The following is a 27,821-nucleotide window of genomic DNA, read 5'->3' as shown; positions in this document are numbered from 1 at the left end:
AAGCATCTCGCAGGCCGGATCTGTTCCCCGGGCCTTGAGTTTGATCTAGGCTTAGGAGTGGGTGGGTTAGGCTTACTCTGATCAAGGGCTTCATTTTCCAGACCACTATTTTATTTTCAAAAACTGTTTAATATTCCATGTAAGAGCCTTGGTTATCCAGAAATTTATTGTTCCATGATAATATTATTGTTCCATGATAATCTAGGCAGAAACCTAAGCAAAAATATACTGACATTCCGCCTATTCCAGAAGGAACTTCCAAGCCCTCCAGAAAAAAAAAACACTGAGGCAATATGTATTCTCGATTTCTCAACATTGCCAGGCTATAAAAGAGATCATAGGAAATCTGTTGACTATTTCACCAGTTCAGGAAGTCAAAAGCTCTCCTTGAATTTTGCAGAACTCTTGACAGCAAAAGAACCATGAATGCGGAGCTACTTGGCTGGTTTTGTTTTATTTTTCTCTAGCGTGGTTTGTGGTTTGAAGCTACAACACTTTCAATAAATGGATATCACCTGTCCTTTCTTTTCCATTAGAGTGGTTAGAAGGATTGCCTTTTTTGTGGCTATGTGCATATTTAAATATTTAAAATATATGTACGTAGCCACAGAAAAGGTAATCCTTCTGATTACTCTAATGGAAAAGAAAAGCTTATGAATCAATAGAATTATGAAAATAAATCTGAGATTAACTAGTGTTTCTGGTGGTGATTTCTTGATTCAGCCTCAGTTATTATGCTGTTTTCCTGGATCTATCCCTTTCAGCTTGAGAAGACAAATTAGAAGAGGTAAGCAAATAAATTCATTTATAGGTGACATAACAAGTGTGACCAAGGGGGGAAAAACAAGCCCTATTCCTGAGCTTGGCATGTGGCCCATATTCATTCTAAAATATGGTTCTGCCTGTGTTGTTTAAAATGGTGCAATCAATATCACCAGGCCCAGTCTATGTGATAATGTGTTAGCATGGGAATGTAATGATGTGGCGACTGACAAACAATTAAAAGCTGGTTCTCACAAGCCAGCCTAGGAATTGCATCAAGTCAAAATGAAAATAGAAACGCAAATGATTGATTGCTGGTCCACACGAAGACAGATATGACTCAGTTCAGATCTCCTAAATAGCCACAGATTATATTGACAATATTCAATGGCAAATGTTCTAATTCTGAAGAGTGGGATAGATGGTATGTTGGGATGGGAATTATTTCCTTCCAAAAGTTTCCAACCCAACTTCCAATTGCAATAAAACACAGGTTGGAAAAAAAACACATGTTGAAAAAAATCACCCTTGGCGACATCCAGAAGATTTCCTCAAACCCTTTTGACATCAGATGATCAAACTACAACCCCCTGACTCCTCAAATATTGCCCATGCTCAAGTACACCTCAGATCTTTGAGAAGGAAAAGGCACAGCACCTTTATAATTAAAAAATACACACACACACAAAATAGCAAGGGAGTACTTTAAGGCTCTGCTCTTCCCAAGGCAAAATCAGCTCTAGATTTCTCATTTAAGAAGGGAACGCAATTCATTCTCATCAAGCTCTCTGCCTAAAACTAGGGAAGTAGTAACAATTTTTGTGGTCCGCCAGCAGTCTGCAGAGCTGGCAATGGAATCGGACAGTGATGAGGCTGAGGAAGAATGTGGGCTAGTCCTGGAGGCTGGGGAAGGCCCAGATGAGGGCTCTGTGTCAGAGGCAGAGATGACGCCAAGGCCATTGGGGAGTGATGTGCAGACTCCAGAGCCTCCAGAGACTGACAGTAGTGAGGCAGAGGAACAGGAGGAGCCTGTTCCTAATGCATGCAAGAGAAGAGCTGCCAGAAGGCAAGAGCAGCTCAAGCAAAGAGGACAGCTCGGGAGTAGGGCCAAGAGATTATTGGCCCCTCCCATAAGGCTTTAAAAAGACCAGCAATGGCGTTTGGGCTTTGCTGAAAAACAACACTGATAGCTTCATCTTCTTGCATTTATTTTTGTATCGGTGTCTTCTAAACGTTTGCCAAGAAAGGCCTTTGGCAGTTTGCCTAATTGGACCAAGGTTTGTGATAGGACTGAGGAATTTGTGTTGGGAGGAATTTGCTTTAATTTAGTTGAACTACACTGAGAATGAAGTAATTCTCAGCTGTTCGAATAAAATTTGTTTGTTTTTTCACTGACTGAGTTTCCTACTACCTGCTTGGGCCTGAGTCACAATAACAATGTAAATTTTGCCCTCATCTTTATTTACTAGAGTACGCCATCTTAGAAAAGAAAATGGCGGATGGCTGCAGTTCAGTGCTATAGATAACCATACTGTCACATTATTCTGTTCCAGGATAAGTATTGTAAAGCAGGATGCAGAAATGGATTAAGAAATAGTGAGCAAAAGAAATTAAAGGTATGAGATAAGAGAAAAGAAAACAGAGATAAAATGATATTTATTCCAATAACTGAAGAAGCTTCTTGGGTGAGAAGCAAAACGTTTTCAAGGAAAAACAAAGTCTAGTTGCCTTTTTAAAAAACACTTTGCGGACAACTATGAGCTGGATGACTGAGAATCTGCATAGACATTTAACCATTCACTGTTCTTTGTTCGTCTCTATCCTCCAAGATCAACCAGTCTTGTTTCCCCCGTATCCATACATTATTTAAAGTTCTCACCTTTCTGTTTTGGAAGACCTGATCAGTTTCATCCAGTCATAACTTTCTCGGTCCTCCCCTTCCTTTCAACCTCTTTGACTTTCCTTCTTATATTTGTACATGTAGTCCTCGACTTACGACCATAACTGAGCCCAACATTTCTGAGCCTATACATTTAGTAACCGAGTTGTTAAGTGAATCTGGCAAAAGGTGTTCACATGACCTTGGGACACAGCAGCAGTCATAAGTATGAACCAGTTGCCAAGCCTGTGAATTTTGATCACATGATCAGGGGGCTGCCACAAAGGTCGTAAATGTGAAATACGGTCGTACGTCACTTTTTTCAGTGCTGTTGTAACTTGGAACGTTCGCTAAATGAACTGTTGTAAGTCGAGGACTACCTGTATTGTGATTTGTTCATTCTCTCTATTTGACCAACCCATCTCAAAATACTGCTTCCATCCTGATCAGTCAGTTTAGATCAGATCAGTTTAGTTTGGAAATATATTCACGTCTCAAGAAGGAAAGCCAGACTTAAACTAGGATGAAATTTCAGATTTGTTCCTTGGACCGGAAAAGGTGAGAACCTGAATAAGGCATAGTAGTGTGACTGAAATCTTTGTCATCTCTCCCAGTCTGCTCCCTTAAAAATGGGAAACCAAGGATTTCTCATTGCATATATACAGTTATTGCCTGCAATTTCAAATATGTATAAGTAGTCCTCAATGTATGACCATAATTGAGCCCACAATTACAGTGGTAAATCACAATGGTCATTAAGCAGGTCATCACATGACCATGACCAGTTTTACAACCTTTTTTGTGGCGGTCGTTAAGGAAACCCACTGTATACTATAGATGTTTTTTTACTGGAAACAGGAAATTTCCGGTGGCCAGTTCCCATCAAAAGCATCATAAATTGCAGTGACATGACCATAGGATTCCACAAACGGCTGTAAATGCAGGCAATTTGCCAAGCGCCCAAAATGCAATCACACAACTGGGAGGGAGGAGCTGTCAGAACTTCAAATCTGGGTCATAAATACCTTTTTCAGGGTCTATGAATGGTCACTAAATATATATGTAAATATTTAGCCAAGCCAAGAACATGGGCTAGTTCCAAAAGTGAGTAAGGCTGAACATTAAAAATTAAATTAAAAAAGGCCTACCCTGACATGGTGTCTTTCTACAGAACATCCAAAAGGATCAGCTTTATCAGTTCTCATCTCTGGTTTTTCCCCACTTGCACCAACATGATTTGAGTAAAAAATAAAGCAAAAAGGAGTCCCTATGTGTTTTGCTCTGCTAGTCATAGCCAACTTTAGGGATGGCGCTCATCTCCATTTCTAGTCCATTGAGCCACCACTATTTGAAGACATTTCCTCAGTCATGTGGCCAACATGACATCACGGCACAGCACAGAGTGTGCAGTGAAACATGGAGCACTGTTACCTTCCCACCTAAAATGGGAAGTATCTCCTCTCATTTACATGCTTTCGAACTGCTAGATTGGCAGGAGATGAAGCACGTGACGGGAGCTCACTCCATCACACATGGTAGGGCTCAAACTGCCAGAGTATAGACCTTCTCCAGACCAGTATGTTTTAAGACACTGAGCCACTGGGCCTCTCAACATGACTTGATAGTATTTATTTTTTCTGTTATGCCCTCATGACTTCGCCTTCTCCTCATCCACCACCACCAGACTGGTTTAAGTCCTTGACTGCTTCAGCGTTAAAGCAGGTTTTGCCACTTTATTCTGATACTGTCCGAGGAAGCCTCAAACTGTGTAAAATTTATTAGGTATTATCTTGTGGGGGGAAGGTAGGCATGGATTTCCTCAAGGTGCAACGGGGGCAAAATGACATGCCCATGATGGCGTGACATGCAGACTTGCGTCAGCCATGATGTCATTACATAATCTGGCGGCTTGCGTGCTGACATCATAATACACATGTCATCGTTTTGAAATCCTCTTGGCTTCTTGTGGACACCATTGAAATCAGATGAGTGCAATGACTGGGAACAGAGGCAATAGAGGCAGGATAAGGATCAGGAATGGGAGAGCAAATTACATGCCGGTATTGTTTTCTCCTGAATTAAGGATGGGTGGAGAGGAGTTCAGCTCAGCAGTGGGAAAGGCCCTCCAGTGGCATGGTGCCCGAGGGCCCCCGTACCTATTCCAATAAGCTGTTAAAATACACAGAAGAAAGATACAGCATCCTGGCAGTGGTCAGGGTTTTGTGTAATCATTATGTCCCATTTTATGGCTCAATTTTATCCTGATCTCATGAGCAGATTCCGAGTCTTACTACCCCTAAGACCTGGCAAAGTTCAGTCCCCCTACTGACCCCTAGTGGTACAAGGCAACCAAAAGGAGTGGTAATTTAATTCCCCAAGTGGTATTAAATGAGCACTCTGGAGACAAAGTAAAGGTTTAAGAGCAATGCAGCTTCTGCTGTATATTGTGAAGGCAGAGGACAAGACTGGGCAGATCTGTGGTTTGAGTTATATAGATATTTCAGGTATGCAGCTTTTTATTTTGAGGTCAAAACAAACACTTGCCTAGTTAAAAATTAAGAAAGGCTAGTTTCGTTGCTTAATATCAAAAGGACATATAAAAAACCCTTTGATTTCCTCATAGCAGACAATCAGATTAATGAAGATATTGTTTTTCCTCTATTGTAGGACAATATTGTCCTCCCCAGGACAATATTGAAGAACCACCTCCCCAGCAAGCAACTTCCCCCAAAACCATGGGGAGCAGCAGAGTGGTCTTAGTTATATGGAACCAGACAACAAATAAATCAGATTGGTCTTAATTACATGGAACCCTACAACATATGCATTTCATTGCATGTTTCCTTGATGAAGAGCTCAGTGTAGTTTAAAATTTATTGGGATGTTAAAATGTATTATACTGCATTTTTAAATGAAGGTTATATCCAAAATGGCTTAAAGGAAAAATTCAGCATATGTTCAGACCTCAACTATGTTCAAATGTTGTATGGTATGCACATATGTGAATACATACAAATATACACGCATTCATCACAGGTATCCATTCCATATTGTAAGCAGCACAAATTGAGAGGTAGCATGTGCCTGTCCAGACGAGTATGCTTTACTTTAGCATTACTTCCCACGATAAGGAAATGCTTTGCTCTCAGTGACAACCAACTGGCTTTGCTTTCCTGTAACCCTGGCATGCCTTATTTTCTTTTGAAGTGCTTCCTATTCGAAATGATCTCCATTTGAAAAGAGGAGGAGGAGGAAGAGGAGGAGGAGGAGAAGAAGATGAAGATGAAGATGAAGATGAAGAAGAAGAAGAAGAAGAAGAAGAAGAAGAAGAAGAAGAAGAAGAAGAAGAAGAAGAAGAAGAAGAAGAAGAAGAAGAAGAAGAAGAAGAAGAAGAATGCAGCAAGTCTTGCCCAATCACTACCAAACTGAACTGAAAGGCAGAGTTTAGGAGCGGAGTTTTAGGCGGACCTGGAAAGGGGCGGGGCAGTAGCTGAGGAGGCAGGGAATCTAATGAGGACCAAGAGTGTATAGAAACACCTGTCCGAGTCACTGGCTTCTGAGTGTTTCTGCTTAACCTGCCAGGTGTTTCATCATCAGACAGAAGAACCTGGATCTTCTAGTCAGCCTGGAATGAAAACAGTCACTTGGGCTTCCTTCTTCTTCTTCTTCTTCTTCTTCCCACTGACAGCCTGAAACAACCCTGCATCATTTCTCAGCATCACACCTACCGTCCACAAGAGAAACAAGTGATGGAGCAAGGTCAGTGAAACACGATTCTTCTTTGTGTTCTCCTCCTTTCTCTTTATTCTTTTGAAAGGAATATTCAGGAGGGTGATTGACTGAAAAGAGTGCTTTGATGTAACTGCTTGTGCTTCGGGAGCTTTTCCTGGTTTTACCTTTTCGGGTTGGTGAGGACTGAGTATCAATAAGAATCACGAGGTGCTGAGTTACATGCCATAGTCACAGCAGTTGCTTTCTGGATGGTGCTACAGTAAGTTCCTCTTCCTAGCTGTAGCTCTTGTCCCGTCTGAAGGCTTTCCTTGCCTTTGGCTTTGAACTGGATGATTCACGTCACCTAAATTCTGCCTAACCGCTCAGAAAGATTACTGAACATTAGTGGCAGCCAAAGCAGAATAGAGTCATCCAGCTACTTCATCACATGGTCAAATCAGGCTTCATCCTGCAATAATGGTTTTGAAGCATTTCTATCTGCAAGTTGCAACTTGATAGAAGCCCACTGTAGAGCTCCTGGACACACATCTTAAATGTTTTTTGGGTTTGTTTGTTTTTTGCTCAGAAAAAAATGAAATCAAATTCTTAGGCAGGCATTTATGTGGGGATGTACAGAGACTGGGTGGAGTGATAAGTATATCACAGGTGACGTACATAGAGAGACCTCAGGAATTTGATCCTCTCAATAAGTATTCTAAGAAACTTCAGTATGAGCTCACCTGAGCTCTTAAACGAACAAAATTACAGTATTCTTTGAATCTTATATCTCTGAATTTGCAGTGTAAAAGTTATTTTTAAAGATGTGTACATTAGGATAACTTATGATTAGAAATCTGCTTATGTTGATGAAAACAAGCTATAAATCTACATTGGTTGTGAAAACGTGTTAAACGGTTTTATAGATAACTAAATGTTAATTTTTGTGCAGATTTCTCACAGAACTATGGAATCAGGATGGGATAGATTTGAACAAGTGTAACATCAAGCGGCATGGATAGAAATTGAGTTGATTTGTTCTAACTGCAGTGTATGCATTCGAACATATCTTTAATGGCCCTTAAGTTTTCCCTGACAAGATATGTTGCAGTTGAATCCAAGCTAACTTAAGATGTAAGATGTTGAACTGAATTTGTTGACCCTGAAGGGGCACCAGATAATGTTTGTGAAACTACATTGCTTTGGGGTTGGAAGAAGACTTGAACAGACTATTTTCAGTTGGTATCCCATTTTTTTTTTCTCTGGGGCTCAAGTAGATACCTGCCCAAATGGTGAAGGAAAAACAAATTGAGAATGCTGCTCTGTGGCCAAACTCTTGGTACAACAGCAGAGGACTGAAAGGTGGAGCAGCAGAATCAGAAGCTCCATGTGGTAGAAACTGGGCTATTTTACCGAACTTCACAGGATTTAACTATTCCAGCACCGATGGTTGCAGGGGGAACTGAAAAAGTTTGCAGCTTTATGATTAAAACTATTGCTAGGTTTCATTGATCATCAGGGATGGGAAGGGGAAAATTTCTTTGCTATCATCATTCTGAAAAGGCCAATTTTCAATTGGAAAGAGTATGCTACTCCCTGAAACAATGATTTGGTCACTTTTGTTTTCGCCTACACTCAAAATGATATGCACATTGCCAGTTAGAATTTAGACGTTAATTCTGTTCCATGTTGTTTGATGGGTCTTTCAGAATGTCAGGCAGAAAGGCTTATATCCTTGTCTCCTTCACTGCCTTTTACAAAGAGCATCACAATAGTTCTTTCATCTTGAGTACCGGGGAAGATCTCGTGTCAGCAGTGCAGCGTGCTTAATCTAGTATATGCATGTATCATAGATGTCTTTGTTTTGTTGCTAGTAAATATTAACATTTTAAATTATGTGCTGGAACTGCAGCCAATATGTATCGTATAGAGTTTCCTTTCCTCCCCTATTTTGTCTTGTAAATCAGATGACCAAGAGGCAAGAAGTGTGTTTGTGTACATAGGTGGTCCAGGGCTGCAACCATAGTAGCTTATGGTAAGGTTTATTTAAGACCAGCATTTGATGCATATGGTATCTTATAGGTTTTAGCAGTAGTCTGCTTGATGGGGAATTCTAGGAGTTGAAATCCATACAACTGGAAGTCACCCACGTTTAGGAAAGCTGATGTAATGTACATTTTCTTCACACATGGTGTGCCCACAGCAGGATGTGAACTCAACAGTGCCTCCTTGCTCATGATCTTTAGCAACATGAGATAATAGGTTACTAATGATTCGTTGTCATTGTTAGTCCTATCCTCCATGAATTTTTCCAATCTCATTCTAACGCCATCGAGGTTGGTGCCAATATTGTAGGCATGACGCTAAATTAAAATTAAACTACTTCATATTCACATAATGTGAGAACCCAGAAGTATGAAATTCAAAGCTGTCCTTCTAGGCATGCTTACTAAAAGATCAGACAGCAGTTTACAGGAAGGCATAGTGGGTGAATTCAATCATTTAGACTTATCCAATAAACAGTAGTTAAAATAAGTAAGTCCTGAAGTGATGTATGAACCTAGCCATTAAGTCCCCATCTGAGTCAACCAGATCCATGTTTTGTTTGTTTTAAGCCTTAAAGCACCATGACAAGGTTTGTATTTTAGGCTATGTTCAATGACTTATGGTAAGGCTGAGAAACTCATTAGTATATGAAGAGTCCTGTCCTGGGAGCAGACTGATTGCTGAAACATGCACATCTACCAGGACTTTTGCAATTTTAAAGAAGGAAGTTGGGGATTAACAGCTGTTGGATTGAAAGAAGATGCTACGATATAATTATAGTCATAAAACATTTTATCAAAACTAGGTTATTTCTAAAGTTATAGAAAAATTAAGGATGTAGATGTGTATGTACCTATGTATGTATTTTACAATCATGGCACACTGGTTTCAGTGTGTGTGTGTGTGTGTGTGTGTGTGTGTGTGTGTGTATCCGCACAAGAAGAAAGAAAGAAAGTTCTATGCAACAACAAGAAGAAATTTACTCTACATAGTGTCCAGAATATCTTCTCAGGTTCCAGTAAGGAACTATAACACTGACAAAAAACTTGGACGAATTATAATTTTCAGAGGTCGGCACTAATGCGGTTTGGATTATTTATACAATTTATACCCAATTTATAATTTTTTACCATTCTCCGGAGCAAGGGAATCTCAGAGTTAACTGTTATCTGTGGTTTAACTCCCTGGCTATTAAAGACTCCGATAAAGAACAGACGAATGAACTCCATTGCCGTTTCTAGATGACCGAAAGATCTCTTGCAGCATCGCCAGGCATACTTTTAGTGGTACCGTGTGTAATTAATTTAGTAGCACTCTCTGTTGCTAGATCTTTTTGAGGGCTGAGTCAGAGGGAGGGAACACTGAAATGACTGGCAAAGCACATGGAATGACACTAGCTGGGATGCCAAGAACAACTTACAGTACATTTCTTTAAAGAGCAAAGGAACACAGTTTTGGCATACTTCCATCTCTTAATGCTATATAATTCGTTGTTCGTGGCTAGTTTTGCATTCTCATAATCTATGCAGTTCTACAGGAATAGGCAACATGGTATCTGTCAAGTCTGCTGCACAATCCTTAGACAATCTTAAATCACCGAGATGTCAGAGCCAAATCCCACTAAATTCAACAAGTCTTTCTTCTGAATAAATGTCTGGCATTGCTCTGCACGAAGGCAAAAAGAAATCGATGGGTAGATTTCCCAAACCCATTCCTTTTGTGTTGAGGGTGGTTTGCAATCTGAAAGTATCTTCTTGCTTTCTCCTGAATTTCAAAGGTTTCCTCCAAAAAAATATTTCCGTGCTCTGCCCTATTCTTTCCTTGGCGGACAACAACAAGAGAGTGACGAGAGCCTCAGAAAGACAAGAAATAAATGGGATATCACAAATAGAAAGGGGAAAAGGTGAACAATTCTATTTAATTCTAGATCCCTGTCTTAATCCCATCCATTCATTGGCTCACATCCTCCAACAGCTAAGAATACAGCTGCAAAGTCTACCCATCTCTGCTGCAGTATTTATACCAGGGGTGTCAAACTCACATCGTCACAGCAGTGTCACATAACATTTTTTTTTTATTTATACTTTTTCCCCCTTCACTAAATCGGGCGTGGGCGTGGCCAGTGCATGAGGCATCCAGTCCACAGGCTGAGAGTTTGACAGCCCTGATTTATACAGAGCTGGATACAACAGTTTATTCATTCTGATTTCAGATGGTGGGCTTCAAATATCTGACCTCAAAGGACCTCTATGTGCCACCCTTTCCACTTCCTTGCAATTGACTTCATGGTTGTTGATTTTGAAATGTAGAGTGAGGTATAAGAGAATAGGGGGAATCAACGATCTTGAAGTCCTGCAGAGCTGGTATTTGAGAAGACAGATTTTGCTAGCATAGATCTTAAAGGAGCTGGTGATAAATGGATTCAGGTGACATGATGAGAATGGGCAGGGCCAGAGCAGATGCCAGATTGCTACGTAGATCCACATGGAAATACCTTTCTCTCCAGATTTGGGCAATTTATTCCATGCTGGGGTTTGTTTTTAATCTATGAGAAGGGAGAACATTCCATAATCCAAGTTTGGGACTAGCAATATTTGACAATTGAACCTACAAAGTCACGACACGAGGCCAACCAAAACTGTATCAGATATTCAAACTGCCGTAATTGGCTGCTGTTAACATGGTTTGATCTGCTTGTCACCGATAACTGAAAACTGGAAAGCAGAAGGAAAACAAGATTTTAAAATCTTCCAATTACATCAAATTCTGGGGTGCTTCTCTCCAAGACTGAGATCGGTGTGAGATCCTAAAGCTTTATATTTGACCTCTAAGCAATCTAATTCCCTTATCAAAGGATCTTTCGAATACTGTTGGCCCATAAAATGAATGTAGCAATATCAAAGGCAAACTCTTTTACTATAACATTACTCTAGATTTTGCTCCAAGTGTGGGACAATGATATGGCAACAGAAGCTCATGTCAGACTTAAAAGGTAAACCTTATAGAAATTTATTTTTATTTATTTATCAAATTTTGAAACTGCTCATTGCCCTCACAGAGTAAAATGGAAGGTTGTTACAAAATGTAATCAAAGCAAGGGGGTGATAACTTGCTAAAAATGCTGATATTGATCTTCATGGAATCATTTCTTATGAGGTTCATAGTTACTTAGGTGAAAGGCAGTGTTATGAAAATATTTCACTCACCCAACTAAGAAACATACTTTCTTGTTCATGCTTCTAAGTTGCTCTCTTGTTTTAATGCAATTATTTACTCTTGAGTCTGGGATATCTCCTCAGTTCCACAGAACTGAGTGGCACGTATGGTCAAACCAGATTTTATTAAAAAGAAAGAAAACTGGGAAAAAAATACACAGCTTTTATGACTGCCAAGAAAAACCAAAAATGAGGAAGTATAGGTCTGGGGAAATTTCAGAAATCCCAGTGATTAAGGTTTTCAGTGGCAAAAGCTTATGGTCCTGAATTGCCTCTACTTAGGAGTGTCCGATAAGTTAAAGCAAAGTGAGAAAACATACCCAAGCAATATAATTTGCATAAAATCATAGAGAGAGAGAGCACCATCTGTTGTCACACAAGATTATGACAGCATTTGGGAAGGTATATGCCAAATCTCATAGAACTAACTGTACATATCCATTTAAACCCTTCCTTTCAGAAAGGAAATAGCTTTTTCTCACTGAAAGTCAGTTTTATAACCATTTCCCCAAATATTTTGGAGCCGATGGAATTCCATAGTTTTGATCAATTTCCAAAAACATAATGTACTATACTTTCAACTGACTTGTGAGATATGTCACAGGTTGGAGGTGGAGGATAGAAAATATATAGCGCCTTGACTGATTTGTGTATTTAATAGCAATGCAATAAACCTTTTGATATCCAAGGGATGGGCACTGGTTAATGTTGCTCCACTACACATTAAGGCAACCGTGTCCTACTAACTGAGAGATGGTAGAATGTTTATGAACTACCAAAGGCGTGACATCACCTCCGTTGATTCCTTGGGAAGAGAAAAGCAAATGTCACCCTGCACCGCTGGAAATTATAACTGTATGGGAAAGGTGGACCCACTGAGACCCCCAAACTAGCCTGTTAGGGCGACTCTTGAAGGCAGTGCCAAGATCCAGCAAACTTTTCACTCTTTGCTACCATCTGATGGTTATCCAGATTTTGGAGCCCATTTATGGTGCTCCAATTCTACGATGTTTCTCAAAATTTTACTACACTTTCACAGACATTCCAAATGTTGCCACCAAGCTGTCTTTTTTTCATAAGACAGAGAAAATCATCCTCTGGAATAGTTATATTCATTGATTTATATCATTCAATTCAATAGCACTTAATTTAATCTGTAAATCAGATCCAAATTTAGATTCTGCCTTGGCACTTAGGTTTGTTCTGGCCTTACCCACATTTTGTAGCATTGCTCTTGGTGTGCTACTCAGAAGTGAAATTATAGTCTCACATTTTTGTTTAATTGTCATACCAACCAATCCTCCATATCATATTCTAGAAACAGCAGTCATTCAAAGACAATGTAGACTGGGGTGATTGGGTTCAAGCCCCATACTCTTTTGAGTCATATTCTCTTCCTAACTTCCTTTTTACTTTCTCTTAACTTCAGGTTGGTAAGATAATAGCAGAGTTGCTACCACACCTTGTTGATGACAAGCAAATCATAAAGGTGATATGAATTATCATCTAACAAAGATCATGTTCTTCCCACACTTTCCTTCCAAAACAGTCTACATTCCTTCCAACTTAAGCATTAACCCTTCTATTGATATTTTAGATTGGGGCCCTTTTTTTTTTTGTCCTGTGCAAACCCACTATCCAGTAGCTCATTGATGGTAACCACATTGATCTCATGACTGCAATATCTCAACCATGGATAGACACACCACATAATTAATCATCAGGATTCCATCTCTGCAATTTTTCACTCTATAAGTGAGGAAACAACAAGAGGCAATTCTGTGCTTTGCCCAAAGTCACAAAGAAATTAAGTGCAAGGAGCTGAGAAATGCAGGCAAGCTCCCTGAGTTCCACCTCCATTTTGCTTGAGCCATCCAGCCATCCAGACAACTAGCAAGCTCCAAGGAAGTGGCACAATTTGCTAATTTTTCCAGTCTTCTTAAAGGATCTGCCTTGAATTAGGTTAGCTAAGGGATTAAAGGTGCATTGGGGGAGGGGAGCTTTGCAGTAAGAAAGGCTTGCCATTCTAAAAACCAGTGCTCTCCCCCACAACCTTTTGAGCACCGGGGGCCAATTCCGTGGAGAGAAGTTTTTCCATGGACCAGAGGGGGTATGGTTTTGTGTACTGACTGAGTCCTGTAGATGGGGTTTCGCTTGTTTGCGCAGATCGGTTTCTGGCATGCCGTGTACCAGTGTCAGTCCACGGACCAGGGATTGGGGACAGGGGTGAAATGTAAAATTTGTTACTAACGGTTCTCTGGGTGTGGCTTGAGGGGGGGGTAATGTGACTGGGTGGGCATGACCAACTTTTTTTTTTAAGCATTTTTTCGAAGAGGTTGTAAAAAAATGCTTATAAAAGGTTCTGGCGATCAGGAACTCAGCTGGGATCGCCAGAAGATCTTTTTAAAAGCTTTTTTTTTTACAACCTCTTCAGCCGAAGAAGTTGTAGAAAAAATGCTTTTAAAGGGTTCTGACGATCCCAGCTGAGCCATGCGATCATCAGAGGCTTTTTTTTTACTTTTAAAAGCATTTTTTTGGCTGAAGAAAAAGAAAAAAACCCTCTGATGATCATGTAGCTCAGCTGGGGCTGGGGGGCAGGGATTTTTGCTACCGGTTCTCTGAACCACCCGCCACCATCACTACTGGTGGCGATCTGGTCCGAACCGGGAGCATTTCACCCCTGGTTGGGGACCCCTGCCATAAACCTGAGTTGCACTTTTGCTCTATATATCTGATACATTTGGCTTTTGGAAGGTATCATGTTTCGTGCCAGACCTGGACATGTGATTTCTTACTTGCCAGTTATTACATAAAATGATTCATGATATCATGAAACATGCAACCAGCTACCAAGTCTGGCAGCCGTACTGTTAGGGTTCAGCCATCTCTAGTTGGCTGGGCTCCAAAATGTATTTGGAGGGCAATTCTCCGGGTTCTGCTGCAAGAATGCTGGCTGGGGTTTTCTGGGATGTGAAACCACATCCTATCTGGAGGGGGTTGTACATGGGGAAAGGCTGACTTGCAGCATGATTGGAACCACATTATTTGCCACTTCCTCGGTCCAATTCACAAAGAGCTAGATAGGGTGAGATGTCTAGAAGCGGGGGAGGGGGGGAGAATCTCCATAAATTTTTCTGGGATCTATAGTGATCAAAGTACAACCAACAACAAAACAATGAAAGAAAGAACAAGGGCCATATGTTCAGTAGATAAAGCAGGCCGTCATTATCAATGATACTTATCTGAAACCTCTCAATCATCATCAAGTACTGCAGGTCACGAAATTGATCTGATGAAATCCTTTTTCTGGCAAGCCCTGCCTCACTAAAATAGGCAGTAAAACATCATAGATTTTCACAGACCTTTCATCCCGAGGGAGGGCTACGTGTACCTCCCCCATAAGTGGATTTTGGCACCATGGGGCCATGACTGAAAAGAGAAGGAGGAATGGAGGAGAACCTAACTTCATCTGGAGATGCTCCAGATATCCTGGTTTCAGGACACGTTCTACCACTAGATGAAGCTGAATGACTGGTCAGATGGCAGCTGCCAGGGGAGGCATCAGTAAACCTTCAAATGGGAAGGTCCTGCCCCCCTAAAAAGTTGCCCCTATACCAGTGAAGGGTTCAGTCCTATTGCCTTTGGCAAGCACTCTATTTCTATAAGTAGAACAAGTGGAGAGGATTTTGATTTTATTTTCATGTATTTATTTTGTCACAGAGATCAACCTTCTTAAGCTGCCCTTATTGGCCTCCACCTATTCTAGGTCAGGTTTTTAACCTCAGCACTTCAGTTGCATCTGAAGTTGGAACAATTTGATTACTGGGTGCACCATACAAAAGGCTCCCATTATTTGCCGGCTGGATATTGAGGGAGAGATCTCATGCGCACACGCATGTGCACACCCGCTCACCCACACAGGCTCAGATGAGTGAACTGAAGTTCATCCCAGCAGACCAGCCTTTTTCGGAGGGAGCAGTTCTGCTTCATTGATCTGCAAAGGCTCCTGTCAGAACAACAGTTATGTAATGAAGAGCCAAATGGCCCATTTAAGAAGGCATCTGAGTGTCTCCTAAAGAAGCTAATCCCCTGGATGAAATACTTGTTTTGTTCCTCCCCTGTTGGAGATGCCCAAAGCCATTTGTTCTGACAATAAAACAGCAAAACTTTGTGTAATGAAGCCAGAGATAAACAAGGGAGGGAACTGAAAGCCAGGTGGATTTTGAACTGATTGAATATCCCTAGAAAAGCAAAGATGCTTCTCAGCTGCTTCTGAGGCGTGTGTAATAGTTGGTGTCACCTCCACTCAGCATCCCAGAGATATCAAATGGAATGGAGACATGTGTGATTGTTGAGTTGGCAAGCCTGGTTGTTTGTTCACATAAGCATATAGCATATGTGGAGACAGGATATACAGGTAGGAAGAGGAAGAAGGAAGAAGGAAGGATCAGCCCAGAGGATACCTCTCCCCTATCAGAGGTTTCGGTTTAGGGAAATGTTTCCCAAACTCAGCAATTCTCACTTGTGTGGATTTCAGCTCCCAGGCTGCACTGGGATTGCAGAAAACTTCGGGAGTTGAAATTTGTATCCCTGGAAATTTTCAGGTGAGAATTACTGGGTAGGTGTTGTATGAATCCAGGTATTTGGATACTTTTTAATAAATCATTTTTAATGAGTCATGGTTTCACATAAACCAATCAAATGTAGGAAAATTCTGAATGGCAGATTTAAACCACTTACCTTTCCTGCTGATACCAGCTGAAAATGAAGCTGCCTTTAAAAATTGCTATCTGGATTTCTAGCTTTGACAATGATTCTGGTCAGGTATTTGGCTAGAAGTGCTCTTGTGTACTCTCCCTGATTCTTGACCTCTACAAACCATGTCAGGAAAGCAAATAACAATCACTTTCCTATTCAAGGGTGAGACTTTGAAACATGCGGCTTTCATTTGCATGAAGATCCAGACATCAAAGAATCATACTGTTGGAAGGTACATTAAAGGTCATCTAGTCCAGCACTTTTAGTAAGTGCAAGATTTGCTCATTCACTAGACCGTTTCACAGTATGGTATAGGAACAGGCTCTCAACTTATGACAGGTCCTCAATTTACAACCACAATTAAGCCCAAAGTTTCCACTGCTAAGCAAGACACTTAAGGATTTTTTTGCCCCATTTTATGACCTTCCTTGCCACAGTTGTTAAATGAATCACTGCATTTGTTAAGTTAATGACACAGTTGTTAAGGGAATCTTGCTTCCCCATTGATTTTATTTGTCAGAAGTTCGCCAAAGGGGAGCAATGACCTTGGGGGCCTGCTACCATCATAAATATACATGCCAGTTGCCAAGTGCCTGAATTTTGACCATATGATCATTGGGATGTTGCAATGGTTGTAAGTGTGAAAAATGGTCATAAGGCATTTTTTTTCCAGTGCTGTTGTAACTGCAAACAATCACTAAATGAATGCTTGTAAATCAATGATTGTACATGATCATTTCACTTCACTGTTCCTGCAGTTCCTTGAGTTAGAAAGGGATCCTGTATAACCTTCTCAATTTCACTCCAGCCTTTCTAAGAGATGCTTTCTCCTAAGGGTTGCCTTTGCAAGACCCTTAGGAGAAGTTCAACAGATCAAAAACATTTCTCAGTTCTAGTCCAGGCGAACTGGAAGAGCGTCTGCACTCTTCCCAATTTTCCTGGAGGAAAAGGTGGAATTGGAACGGGTTTTTTTTTCCTTCTCTCCTTTATAATTGCCAAGAGGTTAGGGCTCTCTTGCTTCAGTCACCTGCAGGAGTACATAGACACACTCACACCCAACCACACATATACAGAAACTTTCCTTCCTATCCCTATTTTAATGGAATTTCTGCAAGAGGCGGAAAGGAAAAGAAAGGAAAGGAAAGGAAGGGAAAGGGGAAAGGGGAAAGGGGAAACTAACAAGCTGATTTCCCATGTCACCCTAAGCAGCAACCATTGACCAAAATGCAAAGCGCAATAACAGCACCCTCCCTGTCCCCCAGTTAGGACAGAGCAGAGGCCTTGCTTATTAGGAAAGGGGGCGGGGGGAGGGGGGAGGAGGTGGACAGCTGAACCCCATATGTGCTGTCAGAGTCTGGGGATCAGGCCTTTTGCAGAACAGCTAAGAGAGGTGGATGGTGGTTGCCTTTGTGACAGGTTAGGAGTGGGTTGAAGATGCCATTGGGTGTTATATCCTCCAGAATCCAGCCACCTCCTGTTACCTTATAGGTTCAGGTGGTGCCTTAAAGCAAAATAGGTCAGGAAAAACAAACCCTTTATGAGTGATAGGGTTTCAAGGGAATTCAAAATAAGCAGATGCTAAAGAAAGACTTTCTCAAATGGAAGCATTTAGCCTACTTCTTTCAGAGCCCAGGAATGTTTGCTATTTCTGCCCTTTTGTTTTTAAGACTCTGTGGCCCACTTGGCCCCAGAGTGAACAAACCCAGCTTCCCTTACCCATGTTTGGGCCACCAATTGTCTGAATCCCAGCCAGCCACATCAGCCTCAGAGAAATACATGCAGTGTCCTAGCTCCTTAACAAATATTTCATGACAGACAGCCAAACAGACGGTACTAGGCTAGAAACCAGGAGACGCTGAGTTCCAGTCCTGCCTTGGGCATGAAAGGCTTTTGGGTGACTTTGGGACAGTCACTCTCTTTCAGCCCCACCCACCTCACAGGTTTGTTGTTGTGAGGAAAATAGGACGAAGCAGTAGTATTAGGTTTATTTGCCATCTTGCCCTATTTACAAAAATAATAAAGGTGGGATAAAAAAAATAACTAAGTTAATTTAAATGTGTTGTGTTGGTAGGGAGGGTAGTTGGTTTTACTTTACTTTCTTTTTTATTTTTATTTTTATTTTATTTTTTGAATGCCTGACTAGAAACCCATACCTCTCTTATATGTAAAGAGCCCTTGTGGAGGCGGCAATGTTAGTGATGGCTATCAAGTCTATCATTCTAATTTAGCATCCTTCATGGTGGCTGAACTGCCTCTGATTGAAAAAATCACGAAAGAGAGGATCTCATCCAAAGAATGTGTTGGAATTTTTCAAGCCCTTTCCAAAATCCAGCACATATTTTTCCTTCACTTAGCATTACATCAAGGTGAGGCAAATTGAGAAGCTGCCAACGTTGATGTTCCCATGTCCCTCCTAGAACTTGTTGGTCTGGTTTAGATGTGGGGGAAAAAAAAGTTAGCTGAAGCCATTCCTTTTACAGTTATTGCACTTGCATTACCTGGCACCATGCTTCTAACATCTGGCTATTTCCTCTAATTAAGCCTTCGTGGGCTGCTCTTTCCTGCCAATGAAAACCAGTTGTGGAGTTCATAAGTGGATTTTCTTAGTGGGATTTTTGTTTGTTTGTTTATGCATCTACAGAGCTCATGCAATCACTGATGGTCAAAGACATCCGCTTACGGCGACGGCTGCTAGCAAAGAGCAACCTAACGCTGGCCAACGCTCTGGGCGAAGCCAGAGCACATGAAATGTCATCCCAAGCGGCAGAGACGCTGCAGAAGCCGGTCCCACAAAGGCGGCGAAGGCAACCCCGTGCACCAGGAGGAGGTTCAGACCGAATCCGACGGTGAAGACGAGGAAGCGGTCTGCCGCACCGAAAAGCGCGACAAAGGGGACCGAGATGAATGCGGAAGCTGCGGGGGTCAACACCAGCGGCAACGCTGCAAATTTAAAGATGCGATATGTCGGCGGTGTGGGAAGAAAGGGCACCTAGCTCAAGTTTGTCGAGCGGCCCAACCTTCCCGCCGAAAATTCAAATCGCCAATCAGAGCGCGGAATCGGCAAGGCGACCCGCGATTGGCTCAAACAAAAAAGGCGCGGATTCCAACCAAACAACGGTGGTCATAGGCCGCGCCTCGACCAAAGTGGAGAAGAAGATCTTCACCAGGCCAAAAATAGAGGGAGTGCGGTGCCGGCTTGAAGTGGACACGGGATCAGCGATCACCATCATGTCCTGGGACACTTTGGCGAAGTCGCTGCCGTCCGTCGCGAAGCGCCACCTGCAAGCACAACGACTACGAGTCCACGACTACCAGGGGAATCGCATCCCTGTTCGAGGACCCCCCTCCGTCCGAGTCGAGTACGGCCCTCACAAGAAGACCCTGCCCATCACGATCGTCGAAGGAACTCTGCCCAGTCTGTTGGGACTAGACTGGTTTCGTGCCCTGGGCATGGGAGTGACTGGCATCTACAGAAGTGACTGCAACTTGAAGGACATTCTCTTTAACGAGTTCAAGATGTCTTCAAGGACTGCCTGGGCAAGTACAAGGGACCCCTATTTCCTTCAACTTAGACCCCAGGTAGCCCCATTAGGCTTAAGGCGAGGAGAGTCCTTTGCCCTAAAACCAAAAATCGATAAGGAGCTGGACAAGCTCATAAATCAGGGATTTTGGTGCCAGTCGATCACGCAAAGTGGGAGACGCCAATCGTCACCCCATCAAACCGGACGGGTCAATTAGAATTTGCGCTGACTACAAGGCGACGCTTAACAAAGCCTTACAGAAAAGCGCTTACCGGTTCCGTGGTGCAACACTTATTGCACTCTTTGGGGCAAGGGCAAGTCTTTGCAAAGTTAGACTTGGCCCAAGCCTACCAACAACTGCCAGTAGACGCCCGCACAGCTGAAGCCCAAACGATTGTGACACAGGGGGCCTTCAAGTGCACCCGATTGCAATTTGGGGTTAGTGTGGCACCAGGGCTGTTCCAAAACCTGATGGAACGACTACTGCAAGGGCTCCCAGGGTAGTTCCTACTGATGATGTCCTAATTTCAGGGAAAACATGGAGGAATTGGGAGGCGTTTAAGAAAGGTCTTGAGCATTTTCCGGACAGCCGGATTAAAAGTCAAGACAAACAAATGCCAGATAGGGGTCGAATCGGTCGATTTCTTGGGCTACCGGATAGACAAGAAAGGAATTCACCCTACTGAGAGCAAGGTTAAGGCAATTAGGAAGGCTCCAGCGCCCAAAAACAAAGCAGAGCTGCAGGCATTCCTGGGATTGGTTAATTTTTACGCGGTCTTTTAAAGAACAAAGCAACTGCTATGGAACCGCTGCATAGGCTCTTAGGGAAAAATACTGTTTGGTCTTGGGGAAAGTCAGAAAATAGGGCTTTTGAAGCAGTAAAGAACCTGCTCTCAAGTGATAGCCTGCTCATCCAATATCACGACTCACTACCCCTAGTGCTGGTTTGCGATGCATCCCCTTATGGGGTGGGGGCTGTACTCAGCCATAGACTTCCAAACGGCACAGAAGCCCCTATAGCGTTCTACTCTAGAACGATGTCCTCCCCAGAGAGGAACTACAGCCAATTAGACAAAGAAGCACTAGCCATTGTATCAGGGGTCAAAAAATTCCATGAGTATGTCTTTGGGCGGAATTTTGAAATCGTGACTGACCACAGACCGCTACTAGGATTACTGGCTGGCGACCGCCCAACGCCTGTGGCACTTTCGCCACGCTTGACCCGATGGACTATATTCTTAGCCGCTTATTCGTACAAGCTGCAGCATCGACCGGGAAAGGAAGTGGGGCATGCAGGCACGTTGAGCCGATGCCCACTGCCAGGGGCGACCGAAGGCCCCACTCCGGGACACCCATCCTCCTTATTGACTCGTTGGACTCTGGCCCAGTCACATCAAGGAAGTGGCTCGGGCATCATACCGACATTGTGTTAAGGACTGTACTCGGTTGGGTACAGAGAGGGTGGCCGCTGCGCCGGGCGAACGGTTCAAAGAATTTGTTAAGAAACGAGATGAGCTCTCGGCTCAAGGGGTGCCTGTTATGGGGTGATCGTGTAATAATTCCTGTTAAGTTAAGGGCAAGGTATTGGACCTCCTCCACGAGGTCACCCAGGCATCGTAAGGATGAAGGGTTAGCTAGAAGCTATGTATGGTGGCCACTCATGGACGCAGAGATTGCTGAGAGGGTAGGGAAATGCCAAGCTTGCCAAGAGTCCAGACCGCTACCCCAACAGCCCCAGTCAGAGAATGGGAAAAGCCCCAAGGGCCTTGGTCAAGAATCCACATTGACTTTGCTGGCCCTTTCACGGCCAAACGTTCCTAGTGGTGGTGGACGCATTTTCCAAATGGTTGGAGATCATACTCATGAAGTCCACCACGGCCGAGGCAGTAATCGCAACCCTCGCCACCTATTCGCAACTCACGGGTTGCGGACACTCTGGTGTCCGACAATGAGCCCCAATTCACGGCAGCCCAGTTTGAAGAGTACCTGGCAGAGGAAGGCATCCGACATGCCCTCTCTGCGCCTTTCCACCCTCGTCGAATGGCCTTGCAGGCGTTCCGTCCGGGCGCTAAGGAGGCGTGTCAGGCTCAAGCCAGGTGACTGGCAAACAAAATAGACTTTTCCTAGCCGTCCAGCACAGAACCCCAAGCACAGCCACTGGGAAAAGCCCAGCGAATTGCTAATGGGACGGAAACTCCGGTGCCCACTTGACCGTTTGAACCCCATTACACACCGAGGGTTACAAGGGGGAACTAGAAAAGACAAGGGAAATGAGCATAGGCGACCGGGTGTGGGCCCGAAACTATGGGGACGGCCCGAGTTGGGTCGCAGGACAAGTAACAAAGATAACAGGCCCAAAATCGTACGTGGTAGAGCTACCAGACAACCGAGTGTGGCGGCGCCACATAGATCAGTTAAGGAAACGAATAACTGACCAAACCAAACCAATAGAGACAGGTAATGACCAATACCACTTTGAATCCACAGCTGACAATGACCCGGGGGAGGCGCAAGACTTAGCTGAGGCCCAGAGTTCCAGCGACGCCATCAGGTCCCCGAGGGAAGCAGCAGGAAAATTCAAAAATTAATCCAAGGCCGGATGGCCAAGAAAAAGAGTCGGCCAATAATCCGGAGCCCGATGGCCCAGAGAAAGAGCTGGGAGGAGAAAACAGCCCCTCCGACCAGCTCAAAACACCACCCAGAACTGAACCGCGCAGGTCAGAAAGAACTAGGAGACGCCCAGGTTATTTGCGTGACTACGTCGAAAAATAACATGTAAATAAATATGTAAATAGAGACAAAGTGTTTTCTGGGAGGGGAGGAGTGTTATGTATTAACAGTTGTACCTTTAAATATTTGAGCGGGAAATCAGCACGTTGCTGATTGGACGAAGCCTCCAGCAGAACTGTATAAAAGGAGAGGTTTTTCCCCCAGCCTATTGCTGGGTTCACCCTATATTAAAGAGCTGTTGTCACTATCCTGGTCTCCAGCCTCGTTACTTCCAGAACCTAACATCTGCCCTTTTGTTTTTAAGACTCTGTGGCCCACTTGGCCCCAGAGTGAACAAACCCAGCTTCCCTTACCCATGTTTGGGCTACCAGTTGTCTGAATCCCAGCCAGCCACGTCAGCCTCAGAGAAATACATGCAGTGTCCTAGCTCTTTAACAAATATTTCATGACAGACAGCCAAACAGACGGTACTAGGCTAGAAACCAGGAGACGCTGAGTTCCAGTCCTGCCTTGGGCATGAAAGGCTTCTGGGTGACTTTGGGACAGTCACTCTCTTTCAGCCCCACCCACCTCACAGGGTTGTTGTTGTGAGGAAAATAGGACAAAGCAGTAGTATTAGGTTTATTTGCCATCTTGCCCTATTTACAAAAATAATAAAGGTGGGATAAAAAAAATAACTAAGTTAATTTAAATGTGTTGTGTTGGTAGGGAGGGTAGTTGGTTTTACTTTCCTTTCTTTTTTATTTTTATTTTTATTTTATTTTTTGAATGCCTGACTAGAAACCCATACCTCTCTTATATGTAAAGAGCCCTTGTGGAGGCGGCAATGTTAGTGATGGCTATCAAGTCTATCATTCTAATTTAGCATCCTTCATGGTGGCTGAACTGCTTCTGATTGAAAAAATCACGAAAGAGAGGATCTCATCCAAAGAATGTGTTGGAATTTTTCAAGCCCTTTCCAAAATCCAGCACATATTTTTCCTTCACTTAGCATTACATCAAGGTGAGGCAAATTGAGAAGCTGCCAACGTTGATGTTCCCATGTCCCTCCTAGAACTTGTTGGTCTGGTTTAGATGTGGGGGAAAAAAAAGTTAGCTGAAGCCATTCCTTTTACAGTTATTGCACTTGCATTACCTGGCACCATGCTTCTAACATCTGGCTATTTCCTCTAATTAAGCCTTCGTGGGCTGCTCTTTCCTGCCAATGAAAACCAGTTGTGGAGTTCATAAGTGGATTTTCTTAGTGGGATTTTTGTTTGTTTGTTTGTTTATGCATCTACAGAGCTCATGCAATCACTGATGTACAACACTAATAAAGCACATTATACACACAAACACAAATATAAATTTAAGTAAAGCATCAATACATACTGTATGTATGTGTGTGTGTATATTTATATATAAATAATAACACACACACATACATGTATCTTAATTTAATATTTTAACTCATATATATATATGTAGATCTTTGGTTATTCGGTTATTCGGTTATTATATACACATACACACACACACACACACACACACACACACACACACACACACACATGAGTTAAAATATTAAATTAAGATAATTCCATAATAAAATCGCCCTTCTTAGTAGGATGTCTGAACTCAGTCATTACCGCTAGTTCAACAAACTTTTGTTAAAACAAACCATGGCTTTATTTGATGAGATCTGCGCAGCTGAATTCTAAACCCATTGTCTCTCACAGCTGGGGTAGCAATTCTATTTTTTTCTGTAGATTTTTCTGCCCATACATAATCCTTTCCCTAACTGTTTCACAACGTTTATTCACTTTTCATATCCAAGTCCCCAGTCTTCATATACTTGTGGTTGGGAAGTGGCTTTCATATATTTTAGAGTTACTCTTGAATCACAGTAAGAATCTTCCGGGAGTAGACTCCCTGCAGTCTTGTTATACGCCTATAAAGTTGCACAATATTGGAGACAGGAACAAATCATTTATTGAAACTGGCGTGGTTTCCATGGTAAACCAAAATTGCTCAATTTCAGAAAAGTTTAGCTAGACCTCAACTTACAACAGTTCGTTTAGTGACTGTTTGAAGGTGTAACAGCACTTTAAAAAAAGTGACTTATGACCATTTTTCACACGTACCACCAGTGCAGCATCCCCATGGTCATCTGATCATAATTCAGACTCTTGGCAACTGATTCACATTCATGACGGTTGCAGTGTCCCGGAGGTCATGTGATCATTTTTTGTGACCTTCTGACAAGTGAAGTCAATGGGGAAGCCAGAGGCACTTAACAACCATGTTACTAACTTAACTACAGGGATTTACTTAACAAGGTTAAGAAAGGTCATAAAATGGGGCAAAACTCACTTAACAACTGTCTTGCTTAGCAGCAAGAATTTTGGGCTCAGTTGTGATTGTAAGGACTACCTGTATAAGCATCTTGAGTTGCCAGAATTTGTTTTTTTCTTTATGATGGGGGTTTCTTCCCAACTTGCTTGACGTAACAGACCAGGGTGTCAAACTCATATTGTCATGGCGGCGTCACGTGATGTATCAGGACTTTTTCCCCCTTCAGTAAACTGGGCATGGGTGTGGCCAGTACATGATGCATCCTGCCCGCGGGCTGGGAGTTTGCAAGCCTTGTAGTAGAGGATTTAGCAATTTTATACATGTTATTATTTAAAGAAGCCAGAAAGATTTAGCTGACATCTCAGTTTGATAGAGGGCGTTAATTTAATATGGTAATCCTAGCTCCAAGACCGACTCATTCCATATAGTTTTTCAACCGTTATGGCAAGTATAAAGATTCATAATACTAAAATACAAAGAATGTGGTATTTTTACCAGTGGTATGAATTAGCAAAAGAGAGAGAGAGAGAGACCGTTTTTGCTTATTAAAATCAAAAGCAATCTGAAACAATTAAATAGGAATTGACAGTAGAAGGCTTATTTTCATGGAGCAAATTGCATTGCCAATGGAATAAAAATTCAGCTTCTTCATAGCACTTAGGCAAATATCTGACATTGACAGGAGGGGAAATAATTAATTGCTCTATTTGGGTACCCCTTGATATTTATCATGTTGTGTAATATTCTGATTTAAGAGAGGTGAAGGAAAGAAATGATCAAAGCAAAACTAATGGGCACAAACAAATGATGGAAAAACCACTATTCAAATTTTTGTTCCTGTAGTTTGCAAATACTTCCTGTGAAAAATGAATCTCTATTTAAATGACGTCCTGATGGCATTTCCCTCACCTTATTCAACAGCTGTACACACTGAACTAAGATAGAATGTCACTTTTTATATACATTGAAAAGTCCTTGAATGGAATACTTTCTTGCAGTTGAAATCAAATAGCATATTCTTTGTGTGTCCAATCACACTTGGCCAATTAAAAAAAAATTCTATTCTATTTTCTAAATCTAAGTATCAATTAAGTCTGTCGGAAAACAAAATTGCAATGTTGAGAAACCTGGCAGTCAGCTAATAATCCTGTTCCCTACATCACACTTTTTATCATTTACTTTCTGCTATGTCCATGCCCTGGAGTTATGCACACGGGGTTGCAGAAGGAAGCATCTATGTATCAACTAACCTTCAAGGACAATCAAAACTAGTTTTTGGGTGAACCCAAGTCTACTTACAGATGAAAGGCTCCTAGGACTATCAATGAAAAAGCCTTGTGGTCTGATTGCAATTCACCCTCTGCTTCAGGGGTCTTTCTTTATCAAAAAACAGCCATTAAGAAGTTAAAGGATGATTCCATCCTTTAACTTCTTAATGGCTGTTTTTTGATAAAGAAAGACCCCTGAAGCAGAGGGTGAATTGCAAATAGAACACAATCACTTAAGTCCCTGTGCAATCTATGAAGGAAGTAAGACATTTCATGATAAAAGTCTTGTCTCAAAGCAGCGCCTCAGCTGTCAAACCACATCAGAGAAGGGGAAGGGGATACAAGGATTGTAAAGCACATCCAACTGCAGCCTTAGGTGCCCCTTTTTCCCTTTTCCAGTAAAATAAATCAGTCTGGTGAATAAACATATTAGTTAAGATGAGGCTACAAGGCAACTTTTTTTAAAAAAAAAAAAAGTTTTAAAAAAGTGATCAGATTGAAAGAGAAGCAGGCCTGTAAGACAAAAGAGCTATTTCCCCATGGTTAGAAGGAGAGCTGAGGAAAAGAAGCTTCCCATCACCTGCAGTAGTTTCTGCCCTAAGGGCTGAATGTTGACTAACATTTGAAGGGGTAAAACCCGGCAGTGGTTTCACAAAAGCTTTTCCAAAAGGAATCTGATCTTGCTATAAAGTCTAGGCATGTAATTAGTATATTCAGCTGATCCAACTCTGTTGAGTCAAGAGAAATTGTTGCTTTCAACAAGCTGGGGGGAGGGATTTAACATTTAACAATATAGTCAAAGAAATATAGAACATGGGAACTCTGGACTATGCAGAATTTGGATCAATGGTGCACCAGATCTAACAAATCTCTTTTCACTAATAACAGCAGATGCTCTCTGTGAAAGTCCTAAGAAAGGCCTCCATGAAAAAAACCAGCTATTTTTGTCCCCAGAATTTTATCTACCATCCTTCCCCACACCCACATTCAACCACACACACACACACACACACACACACACACACACACAATAAAAGCTCAGATTTGTGGACAATTTTGAATATGTCTTGATTTGCAATTTATTTTTGGTTGATTGATTAATTGCTTTTATCAGTTTTGGTACCTACTTCTAAAATAAACTGTAAACTAATTTATTGCACATTTAAGAATATAAGTGTTCTTGATTCCCTTTGGCCTAAAATGAACACCCGGTTTAACTGTATGACCTCTAAATTCTTCAGACAGAGCGGTCTTAACACTAGAACCAAAAGTCTTTCTTTTTTTTATTGTATTCTGCTTCACATGAGGGTAGCGGTGGGCAGAAAAGATACATTTACATCTTAACAATACCCGGTTTCCCAGTAAAATTCTATGAATGATGTCACCAGGGCAATTGCAGGACAAGGGCCTTCTCTGAATTAACCCTAAAGAAAAGAAAGATAAAGGCAGAAAATACAAAAGAGCAATGGTATCATAAATTTTACTAACTATAACTCAGGATAGATTTTCCAGGTGATCTTGGTTTGCTGATTGTAGTAACAGTTTCATACATACATCAGATGGATTACAAGGCGGCAGGGCTTTCATTAGTTCATCTGAT

General features: G+C 42.0%; 1 protein-coding gene across 1 annotated transcript in view; it reads left to right on the top strand.

Moving 5' to 3' along the window:
* The first annotated feature begins 6,162 nt into the window (after positions 1-6,162).
* Positions 6,163-27,821, top strand: part of OTOP2 (otopetrin 2) — a 62,134-nt gene continuing 40,475 nt past the window's right edge. Inside the window, exon 1 of the mRNA XM_058172894.1 lies at positions 6,163-6,400. The gene's annotated coding sequence lies outside the window, so the exon portion shown is untranslated. The remainder of the gene's footprint in view (positions 6,401-27,821) is intronic.

The sequence above is a fragment of the Ahaetulla prasina genome, chromosome 2 (assembly GCF_028640845.1).
Source record: "Ahaetulla prasina isolate Xishuangbanna chromosome 2, ASM2864084v1, whole genome shotgun sequence".
In the NCBI taxonomy this organism is placed as follows: domain Eukaryota; kingdom Metazoa; phylum Chordata; class Lepidosauria; order Squamata; family Colubridae; genus Ahaetulla; species Ahaetulla prasina.
Note: the sequence above shows the minus strand (reverse complement) of the source record. Positions and strands in the feature narration are given on the sequence as shown.